The sequence below is a fragment of the Geotrypetes seraphini genome, chromosome 3 (assembly GCF_902459505.1).
Source record: "Geotrypetes seraphini chromosome 3, aGeoSer1.1, whole genome shotgun sequence".
Lineage (NCBI taxonomy): Eukaryota > Metazoa > Chordata > Amphibia > Gymnophiona > Dermophiidae > Geotrypetes > Geotrypetes seraphini.
Window position 1 is genome coordinate 297,617,450 of NC_047086.1, and position 19,495 is coordinate 297,636,944.

Below are 19,495 nucleotides of genomic sequence, written 5' to 3' on the forward strand. Positions count from 1 at the left end.
CTAATCTAGTATTTCATAAGGGGCACTCTATGCAGTGTGCCCTTTATAGAACACTAGTTTAGCACACTTCTCAACCTAACTTTGGATGTTAGTACTTATATCTGCCAAAAGCTGGTGTAAATGTTCATTCCCAAATGGGCAAATAACAGTATTCTATAACATTGCACCTTATTTTTGGGAATGCCCCTCCTATGGCTACACCTTCTTTTGAGTTGCACACTATGAAATTTACCCCCCCCCCTTTTTTTTTTTTACAAAACTGTCTTGTGTTTTTTAGCCCCAGGCATGGCGGTAACAGCTCCAACACTCATAGGAATTTTTTGAGCGTCGGCACTCTTACCGTAATGGCCAGTGCTAAAAACCGCGCTATGATTTTGTAAAAGGAAAGGGGGTGGGGTGGTTAGGCATTCGTGCAATATAATAGAAAGCAGGGCGTGTCCACGTGTAACTCATAATTGCTGTCAATTATGTACTCGTCAATATCAATTATTGACTGTTAGGGCCAGATTCTATAAACGGTGCCTAAATTGCCAGCCACCTACAAAACAGGTACTGGCCACGTGTCAATCGCGCTTAGGCACCATTTAATGAATCACGGCTAATGGCACCTAAAACAATACTTGCCCCCTTTTTTACAAAGGTGCGCTAAGCTTTTTAGCGCGTGCTAAACGCTAATGCGTGCATGTTATCCTATGGATGCGTTAGTGTTAGCGCACACGTTGATTTAGCGTGCGCTAAATCCATGCTAAAACGCTTAGCGTGCCTTTGTAAAAGAGGGCCTTAAGCATTGGTAATGTAGGTCAGGGTTTTACTGGCCTCCATTGCAGATGCCTAAGTTCTCTTGAGAATTGTGGCTAACGGCGCCTAAGGTCATCCCTGCCACTAGCCACGCCTACTTTGACCTTAGGCGCCATTAAGTGGCTTGCTATAGATACAATTACATCTGCTTTTTTAATGAGTTTTTAATTGGTTTAAAGGTGTGGTTGATTAACATACCGATTAAACCGATTAAAACAATTAATTTAAGCGGTGCTAGGTTGCCTACTGCTGCCTAACTTACGGCGACGTATACAGAATCAGGCCCTTGATGCTTAATTAACTAATTGATTTACATGCAAATCTGGAATTCACATCCAATCTTAGTGACCCATATAGAATTTAAAGGCTAGTGGAGACCTTGAAATTATTCAAATCTCATATTTTTAATGGCAAAATACATGTATATGTTTTTTAAAAAATTTCCTCCTCACCATTTACAGCTGCTTCCAGTTGCAGGCCTTTGTGGGATAGCTTCTCATTTGGGATTGGGGATTATGCTAACCCTTCAGATGTTGAAAAACCATCTCAAAATGCCACAAATGTGAATTCTGGAGTAGAGAATGACACAGTGGCTGTCACCCACGGCTAGCCGAGGGTAACCCGAGGGTAACCCGCCGAAACGGTGGAGGGGGGAAAAGTGCTCACTATGGGCACAGGGACAAGGCCATCCACCGCCCCATGGAGCAGTGAATAGCCTTGTCCCTGCAGTTAAGGGAGAGAACACACACAATCACCTCCCTCCTTCCTACTTACCGGCCAAATCTATCTCCCTCCCTCCCCATACCTTCACAGTGCGTTAATAAAGTAACTTGCTCAAGCTGGCTGAGCCTGCCTGCAGTTGCGTGTATGTGAACGTAAGCTTCTCCGTTGATGCAACTTCCGGTTGCGTCAGAGAAGAAGCTTCCTCCCACACACATGTGACTGCAGGCAGGCTCGGCCGGCTTGAGCAAGTTACTTTACTAACATGCTGCGCAGGTAAGGGGGAGGGAGGGAGATTCTCGGTTCGCGCAAGGGGTGCTGAAGGGCAGTGAGGTGGTGAGAGGGAAGGGTGGTGGTGGGGATAAGACGCTGAAGGGAAATGGGGAAGATAGACTGGGCAGAAAATGCTGAAGGGAAATGGGGAGAGAAGACACAGAAGGGAAATAGGGAAGACAGAGTGGGCAGAAGACGCTGAAGGGAAATGGGGAAGACAGAGTGGAGAGAAGGCGCTGAAAGGAAATGGGGGAGAAGACATTGAAGGGCAATGGGGAAGACAGAGTGGAGAGAAGACGCTGAAGGGAAATGGGGAACAGAGAGTGGGGAGAAGACGCTGAAAGGGAAGAAGACAGAGATGCCAGACTATGGGGGAGTGGAGGGAAGAAGATGGGTGCCAGACCAATGGGGGGGGGTGAAAGGAGAGGCACAGTAACAGAGCAAATGGAAGATACAGAGAGAAGACAGACAGTGGATGGAAGGAATTGAATGAGAATATGAGGAAAGTAGAAAACAGACAACAAAAGTAGAAAAAAAATTATATTTATTTATTTCCTTTTTTTGCTTTATGATAAAGTAGTATATTAGTTGTGTTGATTAAAATTTATAAACAAAGCCCTGCCAGCTGAACATCTCTTTCTCTAGTTCAGCAGCCAGAACTTTGATTTTTTTAAGGAAGGAATAAGCTAAATATTGCAGTACTGAGACTTGTATGGATGCTGTGGGGATAGTAGTCACTGGGACAGAGGGGGAAGGGACAGTGGTCGCAGGGATGGGGCGGTGACAGGGACGGTGGTCGTGGGGACAGGGACAAATTTTTTTCCCCGTGTCATTCTCTGTTCTGGAGCTTGACTCCTTGTATGTGCAGTTTTAGAAAGCTCCTCAATCACCTATGACATATGTAGCAAAGTCAGCCACTTAAATATACACAAATGCTACTGGTACAAAATCTTGAGTTATGCAGCTCTTTCTTTTGCAGGAATGTGTTTGATGTACAATGGCGGTTTCTGCTGTATGTGCCTCCAAATAGTGAAATTCCTTCCAAGAAGCTTTCTGTGATCCTTTTGACAGTAAGTCCTTTTCTTTTCCTTTTGAACTGTGAATGTGCCACTCTTAAACAATTGGAAACTAAAATCTGTCAATTAAATACCTTTAAGGAGGCTGACATCCTTTGTTATAACAGTAAGGATTGTTTTTAAGGGGGGTTAATATATTATTTTATTTTTTAAATTCTGTGCAAATAATACTGTTTCCCATCTATGTTTTCCGAATTAGATTATAAGATTAGGGAGTTTATACATATGAAGAGATTCATCCAAGTTGGTTTACAGAAAGTATAATTCAACATAATTTTGTTAGCAGTATATTTAAAGTAAAAAGACCAAATATAATAAAATATAGTGAGTGAGGTAAACTCAAAATCAGCAAATTGAAACGTAATAACAGGACTACCATGAAATAGTTTCAAAAATATATTTATAAAAGCACTGAAACACATCAAAATATTCAAATACCTTAAACTGTTTCAAGGTAATCAGTGACCACTGGGGAAGTGTGGGGGCGGGGTCATAACTTTATCCCTCCAGTTGTCATCTGGCCATTTTGGGTACCTTTTAGGCACTTAGATGTTTTTTAAACAGGTCTAATGCATAATGTCAACGTTCCATCCAGGACGTCTTGGGAAAGGTTTGATTATCATTGCAAAATATCCAAGTCTACACTCGCCAAGAGCACATCTCCGACATGCCCTTCTTTTCTCAAAGATGCACAACGACTGGGATGCCTTGCAAGATGTCCAGAAAGATGTTTGCAAAAATCGGCACTTGGACAGTTTGCTGAGAAAAACATCCAAATGTTGATTTATGCCATTTTTTGCACATCTTTTACAGTTTTGAACATTCCCCTAATAGACATATAGAGGTGTGATTTAGATCCTTACATGTAAGCAGAATGAAGTGAGAGTTTTCAGTGGTTTGTTTTTGCTCCTGTGTTACACCCAGACTGTACGAATAATAATAAAAATTCTCCTTTTTTGCAAAAGAATGTGGAAAATGATGTGTTGACTGTTTATAATGGATAATGGAAAGCTTGAAAGTTCTGGAGATTCTACTGTATATTAACTACTATTAGAACGTACTCCCTCTTTTACTAAGGAGGTTAATGTCTAAATGTAGGAGAGAAGTTGTTTCCTGGAGCATCTTTTTGGAGGCCTGAAACCAGCAATCCAATAACTACATAGAGATACAGGGGGGTCCTTGTATCATGCCAAGTTAGAATAAGGGCTTAGTGCCTTTTAATATGGGACTTTACAATGCATTTAAGCCCATTTCTAATGTGGCAGCATTGTAGAAATTTTCCATTATTGTTTTTAAGGTTGTGCACTAATGTACACATTAGCAAGCATTGCCTGAAAAAGTTAAGCAGGATTACTTAGGCCTAGATTCTATAAATGGTGCCTTAATTTAGGCATCAAACACTGCTCCCCTCCCCCTCCTTTTTTTTTTTTACAAAGCTGTGCTGGCGGCAGCTGCTGTGGTAACTGCCCCGAAACCCATATGGATTTAAAGGACTTCAGGGCTTTTGCTGTACGGCTTTGTAAAAGAGGACATAAATCGGCAAGGCACTGCTAATTTAGGCATTTAACTTTATTTTTTTAAGGGGTCCTTTTACTAACATAGAAACATAGAACATGACGGCAGAAAAGGCCACGGCCCATCTAGTCTGCCCACACTAATGGCCCACCCCCTAATTACCTCAATGAAGAGATCCCACATGCCAATCCCATCTTTTCTTAAAATCTGGCACACTGCTTGCCTCAATTACCTATTGTGGAAGATTATTCCAGCGATCAACCACCCTTTCGGTGAAGAAATATTTTCTGGTGCCGCCATGAAATTTCCCACCCCTGATTTTCAACCAATGCCCTCTTGTTGCCATGGGTCCTTTAAGGAAAAAGAGATCCTCTTCCACCTCAATACGGCCTGTGACATATTTGAACGTCTCAATCATGTCTCCCCTCTCTCTGCGTTCCTCGAGTGAGTACAGCTGCAGCTTACCCAGTCGTTCCTCATACGGGAGATCCTTGAGTCCTGAGACCATCGTGGTGGCCATTCGCTGAAGCGATTCAACTCTCCGCACATCTTTTTGATAATGCGGCCTCCAAAATTGTACACAGTATTCCAGATGGGATCTCACCATGGATCTGTACAATGGCATTATGACCTCGGGCTTACGGCTGACAAAACTTCTACGGATACAGCCCATGATTTGTCTAGCCTTGGATGAAGCTTTCTCCACTTCATTGGCAGTCTTCATGTCTTCGCTAATGATCACCCCCAAGTCACGTTCTGCTACAGTCCTTGCTAGGATCTCACTATTTAGGGTGTAAGTCCTGCATGGATTTTTGCCGCTAAGGTGCATGATCTTGCATTTTTTGGCATTGAAACTTAGTTGCCAAGTCTTTGACCAATGCTCCAGCAGGAGTAGGTCCTGTGTCATACTGTCGGGCATTGAGCTTTTGTCGGGCACTGTGCTTTCATCTGTTGTGCGGTTGCCTACCATGTTGCATAGTTTGGCGTCATCGGCGAATAATGTAATTTTACCTCCAAGCCCCTCAGCCAAGTCTCTTACGAAGATGTTAAATAGGATTGGGCCCAAGACCGAGCCCTGCGGCACTCCGCTGATCACCTCTGTCGTATCGGAGAGGGTACCGTTTACCACTACCCTCTGAAGTCTACCTCTAAGCCAGTCCCTAACCCATGCGGTTAATGTTTCACCCAGTCCCATCGAACCCATCTTGCTCAATAACCTGTGGTGTGGGACGCTATCAAATGCTTTGCTGAAGACACGCTAACCAATTTAGCGCGCACTAAAGATTAGCCCACGCTAAATGTTAAGGCATCCAGTATATTCTATGGGCACCTTAGCATTTAGTGCACGCTAATCTTTAGTACTACTATTTATTATTTATATAGGCATACGCAGTGCTGTACATTTTAACATACACTAGACAGTTCCTGCTCAGAAGAGCTTACAATCAAATTTAGACATTTCTGGGTTGGGAAAATTATGGTAGAGGAAATGATACAGTGGGTCTAGGTATCTGACAGCAGTGAGTGTGAGTTAAGAGTTGAAAACAGATTCAAAAAAATAGGCTTTTAGCTTGAATTTGAATACTGCTAGGGATGGAGCTAAATCGGTCAGCGCGCCTTAGTAAAAGGACCCCTAAATGATTGAATTGGTGCTGATTATTGAGCACACCATTAAAAACCAATTAAAATCCAATTTATTAAATTAATTAGCCAGTAGGTGCCTAACTCAGTAGATACCTACTGCCTTGTATTAGGCCTCTACACTGAGGCACCTACATGGTAAGTAGGAGTGGTTGGGGCAGAGTCTGGATGTGGATTGGTTTAGGTGCTGGTAGTGTAGGCCAAGAAAACCCTGACTTAATATACCAGCCTCTAAGTCTAAGGTGTGCACATCTATTGCCTGTTGATATAGGTGTCACTAGCTGCAAGTCTACAAATGGCGCCTGACTTTGATTGACATTAGAGAATGACATGGGACAAATTTTTCCCCATCCCCGCAGGAACTCAATTTCCCCGTTGTTTTGTCGCCACTAACCCATTCCTATAAGTCAGGAGTGCCCTCAGTTTTTGGGCTTGCGAGCTACTTTTAAAATGACCAAGTCAAAATGATCTACCAACAATAACATTAAAAAAAACCCACAAAGCACACTATACGCTGAGAAAATGTTAATTATCATTCCTATTCCGGGGTTTTTTCAAAGAGGTCAAGGCAGATGACTCTGCACTGTCACCTCAGTAACAATCATACAAAAATAGACAAATATATCCCCCTCCCTTTTTACTAAACTACAATAGCAGTTTTTAGCACAGGGAGCTGCGCTGAATGCCCAGCGCTGCTCTTGACGCTCATAGGCTCCCTGCGCTAAAAACCGCTATTGTGGTTTAGTAAAAGGGGGGCCATAGTGTAAAATATAGACAGCAGATATAAATTCAGATACATTTTGATCACTAAATTGAAAATAAAATCATTTTTCCTACCTTTGTTGTCTGGTGATTTCATGAGTCTCTGATTGCACTTTCTTCTTCTAACTGTGCATCCAATCTTTCTCCCTTCTTTCAGCCTGTATGCTTCCTCTCCTCCAGACCTCATTCCCTCCCCCAACTTTTTCTTTCTCTCTCCCTGCCCTTTCTTTCTCCCTGCCTCCCTTTCTTTTTTTCTCTCTTCATGCCCCCTTTCTTTTTTTCTGTTTCCCTCCTTTCTCCCTGCCTGCCCCCTTTCTTTCTTTCTCCCTGTCCTCCACCAAGCCACTGCTGACACCATCTGGGAACAGGCCCCAAAGCCGCCACCGCCGCCCCAAGCTCTCCCTGCTTCCCTGCGTCAAGCCGACCAGCATTCCTCTTCCCGCGTCAATTCTGCTGTCGGAGAGGAAGTTCCGGCCCAGCCAGGCAGCGATTGGCTGGCTCGAACTTCCTCTCCGATGGCAGAATTGACATCAGGGAGAGGAAGGCTGATCGGCCCGGTAGATCGCCAAGGCAAAGTGAGTCTATCACGGAGCCCGGAATGGGCTCTGCGATAGACTCACTTTGCCTTGCCGATCTACCGGTCGATCGCGATCGACCTATTGGGCACCCCTACTGTAAGCTATGTCTTAACTGCACAAGCCTCAAACGCTTTTGATCTTAAAGTGGTTTGTACAGATGAGGACAGAGCTTGCACAAATGGCACAGGGCCAGGAAAAGAACTTGTCGGGATGGGACGGGAAAAATGAGTTCCTGCGGGGAAGGGGAAAAATTTGTCCCCTTGTCATTCTCTAATTGACATGCAGTAGGTGCTGCTTTTCTAGTTAGGCACCATTTATAGAATCTGGCCCTTATTTCTTTCTGTTTAGGATGTGCTGAGAGTTCCTGCGCTAACTCTGTGTTAACCAGTTAGTGTATGCTAATGGAAACATATTAGCTGGTTAACTTTTCCATGGCCATTCTCTGTCCATGGCACCCCCCCCGAAAAAAAAGCTAACATACGAGATATCACACACTGTCAGGCAAACTACTGGAAAATGCTTTAATGCATTTTGCGGTAAGCATTTTTTCCCTTACATTATGTATGTATTAGCATTTAAAATAGTTTAGCTGAAAATTTATATATCTTCATATTTATTTTTTAGCCAGGTCTAGCTGACCTATAGAAATTTGGACTTATGGCCTGGCTGAAAATAGGTATAAAGATATTCAGATAAATTCTAAACTAAACTTAAATACAGTCCTGGGTGTAAAAATAATGCAGGCATATGACTATCGATCTTATTCGCGAAGGGGCACCATAGTGAATCAGGAAGAGACCAAGGAATGTACCGATAGGAAATAATAAATCAATCAAGAATGATCACTCTGAAAATAAATAAATACGTAAAAGCATTAGTAATTGTATTGCCATGTTAGAAATGGGCTTAGTGCATTGTAATAAGTTCCATGTCAAAAGGAACTAAACCCATATTCTAACTTGGCTTAGTAAAAGGACCCCCTATATCTTTATGTAGTTATCAGATTGTTGAATATGAATCTGTTTCTAGAAGTACAGTTTAAAACAGTACAATGCAAGAATGTGACTGACAGTTTCATTCTAGTAATAAGCTGTTTGAGTACAAATTTAAAAAAAGTAAGTGGAAGTGTGTTTGCATTAAAAAGAAAAAAAGCTTCAGGGTGGTTTGAGCAACTTTAACTTTGTTCTTCTCTGGAGAGGGGGGTGCAGAGGATAGAATTGTATATAATCTTGTTGAAATTCAATTAATGTGTCAGTTTCCAATTTTAGTCAAATAAGAGTCCACAGCAGGTATCAGGAAAAAAGGACTTTTATCCCCCTGGTTATAATTGTCATGACTAAGAGTGGCTTCAAGGAAGTCTTTTATGTTGTAGCCTTCCATTGCGTGATCTATTTTGACAGAATTCATGTTTCTTTTTACTCATTTCATGCTTAGAAAATCAGAGTAAATTATAAAATCCTAGGCCCGAAATCCAACCCAGTAAGACGTTACAGCAGTTTTATCAGTGTGAGCTCACATGTCTGTCAGAAATAAAATCAGCAGGCCACCAGTATTAATTTAACAGATGTTAAATTGAAGATGCCACATGCAGAGAAAGCCTCAGATATTTCAATACAGAATTTCATGGAGTCTAACTCATAAAAAAATATTCCTGTTCATTTAGGTTGGGATTCCTACAACTCAGTAGATTTTTGAGCAGATCAGCAGTAGCTAGTATTATTGAGTATTAGCTCGATAACATCCAGCACAGTTTGGCACTGTTCATGCTTGTTGATTGATTCATCAGAGGGTCCAAAATATAGCTCAGACATGGACACTTATCAATCCCCCACAGCCATAGATAGGCCTTCCTCAGTATTCTAAACACATATTGCCAAGAAAGTGCAGAAGATTGTATGCATTGTTTTGGCCACAGTATACAGTACGTGTCTCTGTTAGCTTCCAATGTTGTCAAGTTGTTGTGTTTCATTAATGAGTTAAAGAGTGATAAATCACCTGGACCAGATAGTATACATCCCAGGGTACTGAAATAACTCAAACATGAAATTGCTGATCTGCTGTTAGCAATCTATGATCTGTTGCTAAAATTGTCTGTAGTACCTGAAGATTGTAGGGTAGCCAATATAACACTGATTTTTAAAAGGGGTTCCAGGAGAGATCCAGGAAATTACTGATTGGAAAGCCTGACTTCAGTGCCAGGAAAAACAATTATAAAAAATAAAATTATGGAACACCTAGACAAAGATAATTTAATAGACAGAGTCAGCGAGGGTTCAGCCAAAGGAGGTCTTGCCTCACCAATTTGCTTGAGTTCTTTGAAGGTGTGAGCATATATGTGAATAAAGCTGGTTGATGTAGTGTAGCTTGATTTTCAGAAAGCTTTTGACAAACTTCCTCATGAGAGGCTCCTGAGAAAATTAAAGAATCATGGGATAGCAGGCAATGTTCAGTTGTGGATTTGGAATGCGTTATCAGACAGATAACCGTTTTTCTCAGTGGAAGAGGGTAAATAACAGAGTGCTGCAGGGATCTGTACTGAGACCAGTGCTAGTCTGGAAACTAGAATGACAAATGAGATGATTAAATCTGCGCATTCAAGTTGTTAAAACACACGCAGACTGTGAAAAATTGCAGGCAAACGTTCGGAAATTGGAAGACTGAGTGTCCAAATAGCAGATATAATGTAATGTGGACAAAGGCAAAGTGGTGCATATTAGGAAGAATAACCCAAATCATAGTTACCAGATGCTACGTCTCACTTCCGGCTCACCACACAATTGTTTCCCATGTACTCACCTTTATAGGACCCCCCAGGGACCCCTGAAGAAGACTTTTTGTCAAAACGCGGACCGTGTTGGGTCCTGTATCCCTAGCGGACTAGGTCCTTTAAGGCTTTTATGTGGATGAAATTATTTTTATGTGGATGAATTTATTTTATGTGGATGATTTTAGTGTACCTTTGGAACTTTGACACTTTCAAATAAAGTCCATTTAGGAACATCGTCACTCCACAGAGTTTTTTTTTTTTGTTTTCTCTGGATTTTCTTCTTTGTGGATATTCTGGGGTCAATTCCTTTAGTTTTTTGCTTGTTCAGAAGGTCTTACAAGATCAAAGGGGATTCTAGTTTTTCAGAGGGTTGGTGTCTTCGGTGTGGCATCCGGCAAGGATCTCCCCCTTCTCCAATTCTGTTTGGAGAGACAGGGTACTCTGCTTTACAGCTACGTGGATAACATTTCAGTTCTGGTTCCAAATTTATCCCCTCCCACCCTTTTTTTTTTTAATTACAAAACTGTAGTGCAGTTTTTAGCGCTGGCCTCGGTGGTAACAGCTCTGACGCTCATATGAATGTCAGAACTGTTACCGCCGCAGCCGGCGCTATAAACTGTGCTACAGTTTTGTAAAAAGTGGTGCTAGTATCATAGGAGGTCGTTTTTACATTTCCCTCGACCAAATTCTGTGTTTACAAGACATATCATGGGTGACGACTTTCTTATCAGGCCGCTAGCTGGGAATTTGAGCTTTGCCCATTAACCTTTTCCTGTGTCCAGGATGATGGGACATTCCAAAAATGTCATTGCCATCGTATGTCTCATGGCATGGGACATACAGTACACCTTCTACCTATCATTTGTCCCATCTATTTATTACCAAGTAGTTCGGAGTCTGAGTTGGATAATGATTCGGACTTTGATGCAGAAAATGTAGCGGGCAGTAGCGATAATTATGATTGGAACCAGCGTAACGTAAAATTTATTACGATAGGAAAAGGTTAATACTTACCTCTGTTTCATATTTTCACTTTAAAAACATAGAAACATGACGGTAGATAAAGGCCAAATGGCCCATCTAGTCTGCCCATCTGCAGTAACCATTATCTCTTTCTCTCTCCGAGAGATCCCACGTGCCTATCCCAGGCCCTCTTGAATTCAGACACAGTCTCTGTTTCCACCACCTTTTCCAGGAGATTGTTCCACGCATCTACCACCCTTTCTATAATAGAAACATGATGGCAGATAAAGGCCAAATGGCCCAACGGCAGATAAAGGTCAAATGGCCCAACGGCAGATAAAGATGCATCTGTTTCAAAATATTTGGGGAAGTAGTGATGGCTGGTTTATATGTTTTGTTATATTGATTACGACTTTGTAGCTCACTGTGTTTGTGCAGTTTTTCTTATTTTGTTATCCGCATAGAACTGGAAGGTTTTGTGGAATAAAAATAAAGTGTTACGTTATGTTATTGATGAATGGATGATGATATGTAAATTGAAGCTTCATTCTGAGAAAACAAAATTTTTATTGGTTAATGGTTCCACCGAGCCTGTGGAGTTTGGGATCGGGATAAATCAAACAGATTGCAAATTTGCTTCAGTTATAAGGATTTTAGGAGTGTTTTTTGATGAGAGGATCTGGAATAAAACGGGAGAAATATCAGACCGGAACAATTGGAGATCCAACATAAAGTACTACAAACAATTGAGTTCAAAAGGAGTCAACACTAAAGAACTGTTCAATTTGATTACAAATTTATTTGATACCACACGTCACAATCAATCCATGCACGACACGAAACTTCCATCAGCAGACAATCTAGCACAACACTTTGACTCAAAAATTATGAACCTAAGGAACAATTGTCCAACAAACAACATACATGCACATCAAATAGCCAACATACATGAAAATGAAATACCAGTGGATATGTTTTGGAACTCCTTTCAGGATCTAGAATGGAATAACTTCATCAAACTCTATAACAAGTATACTAAATCACACTGCATTCTAGATCCCTGTCCCCCTGACATTATGAAAGCAGCCCCATTAGACTTTAAACTAACACTGTGGAGTTATCTGACCAATAAGTTCAAAAATGGAAAATTCCTAACGAATAACGGTCACATTATAATCACCCCAATTCCAAAAAATCGTAAACAATCCCTAACATCAGTAACCAACTATAGACCGGTAGCATCCATTCCATTCTTCGTAAAAATAATGGAAGGTTTAGTACATACCCAATTGATGGATTACCTTGATCAGTTCTCTCTACTACATGAAACTCAGTCTGGCTTCAGACCTCTGCTTAGCACCGAGACGATGATTGCAGCGACCCTAGAATACCTACACAACTTATTCAGCAAGGGCCATAATGCCTTAATCATGCAATTCGACATGAGCTCGGCCTTTGACTTGGTGGATCATGAGAAATTGTTACAATGCTTAGACACAATCAGCATCAGAGGTGAGATATTTGACTGGTTCTGAGGATTCCTTACGTCCCACACCTATCAAGTACGTTTCAACTGCAACCTCTCTAAAACATGGAGAAACCCATCAGGCGTTCCACAGGGGTTTCCATTATCCCCACTACTCTTCAACATCTATATATTATCACTAGGCATGCAGCTGGCCCAGAGGGGTATAAAATTATTCAGTTATGCGGATGACTTTACAATCATTATCCCGTTCAATACTTCTCCCTCCGAAACCACCCCCACGGCAACAGAAGCACTAAACCTGATGGAACAATGGACCACAGAATTCAGACTGAAGCTTAATTCAGATAAAACTAAATTCTTTATAGCCTCGCCACACCCACCTATCACTACAACACCACTACGCATTAACAATCTCAACTACCCTATTCAACCTACAATGAAGGTTCTGGGGGTAATACTGGACCAAGGTCTAACCATGAAAGACAATGTGGACTCCCTAGTCAGAAAGGGGATTTTTACTCTCTGGAAACTTAGGTCCATTAGAGCATACTTCGACGCTTCAGCATTCAGAATTCTGGTACAATCCCTAATACTAAGCCATCTTGATTATTGTAACATTACCCATCTGGCAATCTCCCAGAAGCAAATGCAGAGACTACAACTGATACAAAATGCAGCAGTCAGGTTGATCTTCGGGTTGAAGAAGTTCGATCACATAACCCCTTCCTACCGACTCCTGCACTGGCTGCCAATGGAGGCACATGTGAAGTTCAAGCTGGGATGTCTCTGCTTCAAGGTACTATCTGGTCTAGCCCCTAAATATATAACTGACCTCTTCTCCTTCTCAACCAATCGACATAAGAGAAGAACACACCTGAAGTTCGTTTCCCCACCGGCTAGAGGATGCAAATTTAAGAGACATCATCAACAACTTCTATCGTATCAAGCAGCCTTATCGGGCAAAGACCTGGAAAAACTAATTACACACACAAACAACTATGGTGAATTTAGGAAACACCTAAAAACATACCTGTTTTTGAAATACCTAGGTAACGAATCTGGACAATAGACCCCATCACAATCCCACCCCCAAATCTGATCTTGTAAACTGTTAACCACTAATCTCTAACTATGAATGTTCCATTAAATTTGTAGAATCTTTCTAATTCATTGTAAACCGCATAGAACTTCACAGTCCTGCAGTATATAAATTATTATTATTATTATTATTACATCGCAACCTAAGGTCAATCAATTGGTCCAAAAGTATGTTGTTTTATTATGGAAACTGAGAAGTATTTGGAAATATGTTGATGATGCTCATTTTTGGTGATACAGAACACTGCACATCGTCTGATTTACTCTTTGTGTAAATCTGGTGGTATTTCTGACTTTTACTGTAAAGTTCTCTGGATTCCAATGTCAGTCAGAATTACATTTAAATGTTCTTGCCTGTTACAGAAAATGTTTTATAGGATATCACTAGTTTATTTGTTTCACCAGTTTGGATTTTTACTCTCAACCCACTCTAGTTACCATTTATGTCCATTTGCCTTCTATATGAAGGGTAAAAAGAGGAGGCAATAGATAAATTATTTTCCTATCAAGCAGCTAAATTGGATAAATATATTTCTGCTAGATTACTGTCCTTTTCAGAATATAGACTATTTAGACATAAGCTTATGTTTTTTTAGGAACTTTTTATTGGCTGAGACTGGACAGAGCTTGCTTTAGCCAATTTGACGTCATTCTTCCCAAAAAAGCATCAGTAAAACTCAGTCCGAGTGGACAGATGTTTATAAGAGTCATAGATCTATTTTATTTTGTTTCACTGGTGAGCACATTTGAATCATGTTGTAGAACACATGTGTCAAACACAAGGCCCGCTGGCCGAATCCACCCAGCTGGCTTTTTTATGTGGTCCGCGGCAATGTTCTCGATCTTCCCCTTTGAGCCCAGCGTGTCCACCCCTCCGCGCCAGTCCGACGACCCCACACCGGAAAGTCCGCCGGCCTCGGTAGCGACTCAGCAGTGCTGTTCGTAGCTCCCCCTCTGTCCGCCGCAGTCCACTTGGGCGGAAACAGGAAGTTGCGTGTCATTGGAGACAGACCGCGGCAGGCAAAAAGCAGGAAGAGGAGCCATGCGCAGCACTTCCGAATCATCGAGGCCGGCAGATTTCCTGGCCCGGCAGCAACATCGTACTGGTGCTGGAGGGAAAGGCAACGCAGGCTGTGAAGAGAGCGAGATGAAGGGAGAGAGGTTGGACCTGGGGTAGTGTGGAGAAAGAGGGAGAACCATTGGGAAGAGAAAGGGAGAAATGGTGGACCTGGGGGAGGGAGGCAAGCAGGCAGGGGAGAGATGGGATGGGGGGGGCAGTTGGGAAGAGAAAGGGAGAAAAATTTAATCTGGAGATGGAAGGGGATGGAGAAATGTTAGGCCTGGGGGTGGAAGGGAGAGAGAGATGCAGCATCTCTTTTTCCCCCTTCCATCTCATTGTTCAGCATGAAGGGGGGAGGGAAGAAGAACAACAGAAAAGAGACAGAGCAAAATGTTGGACCAAGAGGAGAGAGGAAGAGAGATAGAAGAAAATATGAGGCTGGGAAAGGAGTGAGATGAGAAATGGGAGAGCTACAGAATAAAAGAAGATGGAAAATTGATAAGTAACTGAAAATTTTAAAAGGAGAAGGATGAGAAAGAGGGAAAGATTTGAGTGGACAGAGGCAGAAAAGAAAAAAGGAGAAAAGTTGAAAGGAAAAAATCAGTATGTTAGAGACAGGGACTGGAGCAAGAGAGAAGAGGAGAAAAAAAATGGACAACAGACACTGGAAAGAGAATTAGAAGATAGGCAAAATCAGAAAGAGAAACTGGGACCAAAAGCAAAATGACCAGACAACAAAAGGTAGAAAAAATAATTTAGTTTTTTATTTTGTGATTACTATATGTCAGATTTGAAATATGTATCCTGCCAGAGGGCGTGGGGTTGGAGAGGTTGCATACCTATACTGCTACTAAGACTAACCCCCTCCTTTGCTGACGTGCAGCGTAGGTTTTGGTGCCGGCGATTGATCTGACGCACATAGAACTCCTGTGAGCATTGGAGCCGCCACCGGCGCTGGGGCTCACACTGCACGTCAACAAAGGAGGGGGCAAGTATCTTAATAAAAAATCCGGCCCATGACTTAGCCTGTGTTTTAGATTTCGGCCCCTTATGTGATTTGAGTTTGACACCCCTGATGTAGAACACCAGATCCATTGATGTTAGAATGCTGCCACAAGATGGAAGATATTTTCTTTCATTTTTACGGACAATTCCATTGTTGAAGGTGGTAGCTTGAAGGGAACGCTGATGTTGCCGTGATAGATTCTGTGTGTCCTGTGGTTCATTATGCAGGTGTGGACTGGGCACTGAGCACATCATATTATATGTATATGTATATATATATATATATATATATATATATATATATATATATATAGTAACTAGTTGTGTAGCCCGTTACATTAACAGGTGCTAGCAACCCTTCTCCCTTATTTTTACCTCCTCCCTGTCCAGCAACACCTCCCCCCCCCCTTTCCCTGCTCCCCCCATATATCAGTAGCCCTTCTCCTTTTATCTCCCTCTGTCCAGCAGCAGCAGCACCCCTCCCATTCCCTCCTCCCCCTGTCCAGCAGTAGCTCTTCTCCTTTATGTCCTGCTCCCCCCCTGTCCAGCAGTAGCCCCAGGAAAAGAGTGAGGATCACAGGACCAAAGCTTTTACTGACATCAAAGTAGGGGAAATCTACTCTCCCCACCTTGCTCCTGCTGCACTTCCTCCTCGGCTATACACATGCGCACACACACACTTACATACAGCTCTCCGGCTCCTCACACCCCTCTTCCACCTTCCACTTCTTCGGCGGGGGCCAACGTTTTCTTTATTTTGTTTTCTTTTCGCGTGTTCCTCCATCACGGAAAAACAGCACTACCGGCCAACTTAGTCCCTTGCCGCCCCCTTCCCGTGGTCCCGACAAACGTCCTTACTCCAGCAGGGGCCACAGCACTCTAAACACGCTGCTTCGCGGCCTGCTACTGCCCTGATTTGCTCTGCCCGTGTCGGGCAGTAGCAGGCCGCCAAGCAATGTGTTTAGAGTGCTGCGGCCCCTGCTGGAGTAAGGACGTTTGTTGGGACCGCAGGGCGGGAAGAGAAGAGGAGCGGTGGCAAGGAACTAAGGGAGCTGAAGGTAGGGTCGGATGGGAGGCTGAACAGGGGTTCGGGTGTGCCGGGGAGAGGAACGAAGACGACGCCGATGACTGGAGAGAGAGAAAGCCGCTGCAGCGTCTCTGAAATTGAAAAAAACTTCGGTCTTGACTTTTTTTTTTTTTTAGTTGAAAGACGCGGCGGTGGCTCCTCTCATGATCCCCACCTGCGTCGGAAGTCCGACGCAGGCGGGGATCGTGAGAGGATCCACCGCCGCGTCTTTCAAAGAACCGTAAGCCGCGCATGCGCACTTCCTATGTGTCGCTACAGCTCACGGAAAAGCGGCGCACACTTAGGAACTGAGCATGCGCGGCTTACCATTTTATTATATTAGATATTATTTCTCAGTTAATTTATTCCTGTGTATAATTTTATGTTTAAATCTGTTTTATTGAAAACAAAGAACCAACAAAGGCAAAACAGCAGACAATAAATTTTTTTAGGGTGTACAAGAAGGGGACCCCCAAAAGGACTGATGTCCTCTTGGGTTACAGAGACACCCCTCCCCACAACCCCCCTAAAGTGCCCTCCCCCCAATCCCCGCCCTCCCCCCAAAATCCAAGTGCAAAGAAGTAACCAAGGTCAGACAGATGGGGCCGGAATCAGCTGCAGTCTGTTCAAGATGCAACTACGACTCCTGGGAGGCAAAATGTCCAAATAGGGAGACCAAACACGGACAAAGTCTCTGCTTCTGCGGCGAGAAGCGTTAAGTCATTTGGGCCTCCCATCCCATAAGTTCATGTATCCTGTATAGAATTTTGGGTGAATTAAGTGCACACATGGGCTGGATAGTTTCAACTCCCCCTATTGGTTATATTTATGTTCTTTGACCAACATTTCCATATATCCAAGAGGACTAAAATGGCAAGCAAGCTACTTTAACTTGCTTTACTAAAAAGTCAGTGGTGAAAGTACTTACATTTATGGGAGCAATAATGGTGTATAGGGAAGAATATTTCTTATCAAACACTATGGATACTAAAGATTGCCTTGGGCACAGTTCCTTCAAGTAGTCACTAGGCATCGGTAACTGACTCCCCCACTGACAATTTTTCCTTTAATATTCTGTGGTTGTAGAAGAACTCTAGTACATTATTTTCAATACAGAATACTCTTTACGAGATTTTGCAGCTCAAAGCAAAGCACATTATTTCAACACTGCTCTTCTATTATGAACTAGTATAATGCTTTTGCTCACTGTCTAAAGGGAAATAAAAAGGTAAGACCTGTACCATGTTTTAGCTATACTGCTAAAGACCCAGGTACAGTGGAGTCAGATAGCACAGTAACTGAATGGTTTAATTCAGGTCTTAGTGTTATGTTTGGCTGAGAGCAAAGACCAAGAACAAACAAGGATATGCTTCGCAATATCTGAGAGATTAATCTTAACCGATAATGAGGATGATGCATGGTTTGAGAAGAAAACAAGTAAACTGCATTTATAACATTTTGCGTGTTGCTTCGAGAGATTGCAATGCGGAAATGAATCTAACGATACAAACAGGCGGACAGTGCATCGATTACCGTAATCAAAAGTATACAAGTGGTGCAAACTTTTCTTTTCTTTTTTGTTACCAAGATTACAGCATTGGCTAGTAACAGCTAATATTTGAAGCCTGAGGGTTCAGAGTGGCTTTAGAATGGCAGCTAAGTTTTGGTAGCAAAAGAATTTCAATCTAATTTCCTGCAGTTTCCATACATTTACAGGTCTCATTTTTACCTAAGGGCTCCTTTTACAAAAGTGTGCTAGGGTCTTAACGGTACAATAACGTGCGTTAAATTCCCGAGTGCCTTTTTAGGAGGCGGTAGATTTTTGGCTACTGCATGCTATAGCGCGCGGTAATTTTGTGCGTGTGCTAAAAACCTTAGCACACTTTCATAAAAGGAGCCCTAAATTTCAGAAAAAATAACCTGGCACGGATAAAAATCAATTTCCTAATACGTGTATACCCATGCTCATGACTTTTCCTAGTGTGCCTCAGAGTGAAACATACAAATTAAAAGAATGTCTTTGTAGCCATAATTATCCTAGGACAAGGAGGCAGTATATTCTCACTTGTGGGTGACATCATCCATGGAGCCCAGTATGGACAGTGTTAAAAATGAACTGTCACTTAAGTTTTAAGAAATTTTGCAGTACATACTTTTTATAGAATCATGCCTACCAAGCTGTGTGCATAACTTCTAATAAGCATTAGTTATGAAGTGTTAATTGCCAATTATTGGTGCCGATTGGTCTTGTTAAATAATAAAGTTTTGCACCCAAATCAGCTGTGTGCACCAATTTATGGTGCTATATTCAGAATTTGAGGGGAGCATGAGCAGAGTTATGAGGTGCCCTTATCATCCAGTTCCCTGTTTGTGATATCCAGCTCTTAAATTACTAATGTTTGCTCACTCGTCTAATCAACAAATGTGAACAAGTATGAAGCACTATAAACCATATTGTTTCTTCAATATAAGATCTTTTATTTAGGTCATCAGATGTGCTTTCTGTATCTTAATCACCTTTTTTTAAACTTTATTTATAATTTTCAACAACATATGCAAGAAAATTAAACTTCTTGTGAGAGAAATACAGCAAAAATAAAATGTACATATTTGTCATTTTAAACAAAATCAAATGGAATAATTGTATATCCTTCCTTAGACCACAACAATAATAATAGGGGAAG

General features: G+C 42.0%; 1 protein-coding gene across 11 annotated transcripts in view; it reads left to right on the forward strand.

The window, feature by feature from the left end:
• CHRM3 (cholinergic receptor muscarinic 3) overlaps nucleotides 1-19,495 on the forward strand; it is a 1,018,971-nt gene that overhangs the window by 716,680 nt on the left and 282,796 nt on the right. For all 11 annotated transcript variants that reach the window (XM_033937301.1, XM_033937305.1, XM_033937299.1 and 8 more), the window contains one exon: nucleotides 2,771-2,861. The gene's annotated coding sequence lies outside the window, so the exon portion shown is untranslated. The remainder of the gene's footprint in view (nucleotides 1-2,770; nucleotides 2,862-19,495) is intronic.